Genomic DNA, 3,729 nt, shown 5'->3' on the forward strand with positions numbered 1-3,729 from the left:
AGCCTAAAATACTCTGTACTCTCAGCACTCAGATTTACTGATTGGCTCAGCATTTAGGATTTTGTGATCAATGGAAAAGCTGTTTGATTTGGTATGTGGTCTAAAAGTCACTCTGGGCTTCGGTTAATTATGTTGCATGAAAGAAAATGGCTAAAAATGAGAGAGCAATTTGTGCTTTGTGATCATATCTGCTTCTGAAGTTCACTGGGCTCTGGAAACAATCGGCAACGTTACGTTCATTCACAGTCTTGTCATGAAATATAAGTCAAAACTGCCATTGGTGCAAAACTAATAAGAGTCAGATAAGTCCAAATTAAATTCTGTCTTAAAATAGTTTAAACTTGTTAATAAGATATTAGCAATAACACTACAATCTCTCTCTTTGTTAGCTGACTTGCATCCAATTAGCGCCAGGCCTTGATGTCATAGCTGCAACAACATTGGTCAGTAATGGTTCCAAAATAAGCATTTTCACTTAACTTTTATTCTTGGAATCTGAGTTATCATATTTATATCACATTTATCAGATTTCATATAAAGTCACTTTATAATTTTCCACTCCAGCGCCTTCTGTTATGGCCAATCAGCATTGAACACATCACCAGACTTCTAACCAATGACGGCTGTGCCTCACACTCACTGTTCAGCACTACATGAAATTCTGCCACAAGACCTACCACAGTGTTAGGCAGTGTGGGCGTTGGGAGTCCTGTTACAGTGTATGGCAATGTGGGCACTGTGAGAACTGTTAGTGTTGGGCAGTGTGGGCATTGTCAGAACTGTTACAGTGTTGAGCAGTGTGGGCATCGTGAGTTCTGTTAGTGTTGGGCAGTTCTTCACATCATTCACATCAGTTGCAGTGACTCATATAAAGCGTACCTAAAATTATTGCTCTTAAACAATAGCTCATTTAGGTTACTTATCTAGATAATTAGTTTAACTAATATATATTTTTTAAAAATAGGTTGTCGCTAGTAACATAACTGTAGACTAGTTTACGGCCTTTTTCACTAGCATTCCCCTCGAAACACTCTACCACTGGATTGAATCAAAATTGAATGGGAAAGAGATCCAGTACATTTCTATATGAATCCGTAGCCGCAGAGAGAGTTGTTTGGGCACTGATCTCAGGCCAGTGGGCTGAGGTAAGGCACAGGCACCTAGAAGAGTCACATATCATGCACATGTGCGCATATGCTGTTTTCACTTGAGTGTGAAATGAATGAACCAGCAAACTGTGTGATTTTTGAGACCTTTTCCATTTGCCCTGGGACATGCTGGGAAACACGCGGCTAATGTTTTACACGTTGCCGTACTCCGTTTTAAACAGGAAACTAATACCAACACCTCCCTGGGTTTTTTCAGACTTAAGGAACTTATGCAATGAAAGTTACATACATATTTGTTCAGGCTTGATCCCGCCTCTACAGTAATATTTCAGTGGCGAAGTGTCTTCAAGTTTGAGGTCTCGAGACTTTGCGGTTTGGATCGAAAGCCTTCAAGCTCCACTGAAAATCAGATCTGTCTGTTAATTTTTACTGAGCACTGATTCAAAACATGCCTGGTGGGTCTTTCTTGGAGACTGAAGGGTCTACTGTGCTCCTTTGCATTCAGAATAATCCTAAACCCAAAGCTCAAAAGAATTTTCCAAGCTGATTCATCATTGGCACTGTAATGCAGTCCAAGAGCAGGCTGTACTCCAGGCTCATAGAATGGGAATTACAGGAATTGCCCCCCGGGCTTAAAAATATATCACAAGCTAGTGTTTGTGCGTATAGAATATCTCCAGAGACAGACACACCTTTGCACTGTGTAGCATTCTGGGAGGGAGAACTGTGTGCGAACATATCCCCGAAGTGATTGTGTCTTCGGTTTCTGACAAGTGGTCGTCATTTTGCCTGAGTGTGCGTCCCAGCGCTGGAGGTCTTGAACGTTGGCGGGTCGTTCTTTATTCAGAGAGCTTCTTTTCTTCTTACTGACAGCACCCTTTTCCCAGGCCGGAGAGGGAGAGAATGCCCACTCTGTAACCCAGAGTCATGTTACTGTGTCAACTACCTAAAGCAAATATGTGAGGATGAGACACTTGGACCTGGCTTTGTTCTTATTCCTAATCAAAGAAATGACCACCCAGTTAACGGAAATAAAGAACACATCCATATAATGATGAGCAGAGATGCGGACCTGTGTTCTCCTATACTGAAAAGGCTATTTAGACTAATAAAATATAAATTAGTTACCAATGGAGGAGGAGTTCCCTCTTCAGTCTTGGTTCTCCCAAGGTTTCTTCCGTAATTCCACCCAGGGAGTTTTTCCTCGCCACCGTTGCCTCCGGCTTGCTCGTTAGGGGTCTGGACCCAGACATCTGTAAAAGCTGCTTTATGACAATGTGTGTTGTAAAAAGTGCTATGTGAATACATTTGACTTAAAAGAGAGCTATACTGCAAACCTGCAAGTCCTAGAGCCCTACAGATGCGAACTGTAAAGCAGTCTGCAGTCAAACGCTACGGGTGGAGGGGTGGGGGCAGTCGGTTTAAAGGAAAACATGTTTCGTGGAAGGGTATGAAAAAGTCGTCTAAAGCTGACGGTGCATTTCAAATGAATTATTTATCCTTTAAACATCTCCAGCAGTTCTGAATTGCCGCCGTCATGTTCAATGTTCTTGCACTTAAAAGGAAAATGGTATTTCTAAACAGTATGTAATCTAAAAACCCACCATTTTATGAGCAGAACTGATATGTACTCGCACTGCTTCCACAATCAAAAGCATTTTTAACGTTAACACAGAAGTGTTTCTGCTGCCGCGCCTCCCCTGTGTCTTCGGCCTGATAAATAATGTGTTAATCACTTCTACGTCCTTCCTAAGCTAGCAGGTGATCATCTCTACCGTTGCGGCAATGCACACGTTACGCACAAACGTCATGCTGCAAACCAACTGTGACTACAGCTTTTTCCCTCAGCCAGAAGCAGGTAGCTTCTCCTCTTCCTCTTTCCGTTCCTTTTCCTCTCTCTTGCTCGCTCTCTCTCTCTCTCTCTCTCTCTCTCTCTCTCTCTCGCGACTAGAGGTAGGTGAAGAAGCAGTCTTGTCTCCACATCGGCGGGCGAGGCGGACGACAACTACAGCGTATCTAATGTGGGCTCAGCCCGGTGGGACACAGGACATAGACGGGGACCAGAGAGGGAGTAGTGCAGAGTCTGAGCATGTCTGGAACCAGAGAGACGCTCCCCATCACTGCTCAAAGAGCTGAACGCCAAGCCAGCGCCTTGGCAGCGTGTCCTCCTCCTGATCTATCACCATATGGCCCTGTTCATGCCAGGACAAAAGACTAACGATCACGCAGCAGCACCACAATGTCCTCACTTCAGCCATTAAAACATCAGAGGCTGGCCCTCAGCGCTGGAAAACTTTGATTCCTCTGAACGGCTCAGAACTCCTCAGCATGGCCCCCAGGTAGTCCATCAATCAGCCTGCTGCAGCTAGCTAAAAACGCCCGCAGCCAGTAGATCTGCACCGGGACGCTCATAAAAGCAAGTTTATGTTTCACCTGAGATGTACCGTGGCAAGGCAGACAACCAAGTGTTTTGCTCGGCGTCCTTAAACAGTAATTCCAAGGAGTAAGACACATCCTCCTACTCCTGGAAATAGAGACAACCCCTGCAGAGAAGTCCAGAATAGATACGGATAACATGACTTTCATAATGGTTTCAGCTTGCTCTAAAATTAAACTTACA

The 3,729-nt window shown here is 44.0% G+C and overlaps 1 long non-coding RNA gene across 1 annotated transcript; it reads right to left on the bottom strand.

Annotated features, from left to right (window-relative positions):
• Positions 1-466: 466 nt before the first annotated feature.
• On the bottom strand, positions 467-2,450 carry LOC113583038. Its single transcript, XR_003411212.2, has 2 exons — positions 2,238-2,450; positions 467-2,021 (listed from the first exon to the last, which is right to left on the bottom strand). It is a non-coding gene; the product is annotated as an uncharacterized LOC113583038 (long non-coding RNA).
• Between the last annotated feature and the right edge of the window lie 1,279 nt (positions 2,451-3,729).

This window comes from Electrophorus electricus, chromosome 7, assembly GCF_013358815.1.
Source record: "Electrophorus electricus isolate fEleEle1 chromosome 7, fEleEle1.pri, whole genome shotgun sequence".
In the NCBI taxonomy this organism is placed as follows: Eukaryota; Metazoa; Chordata; class Actinopteri; order Gymnotiformes; family Gymnotidae; genus Electrophorus; species Electrophorus electricus.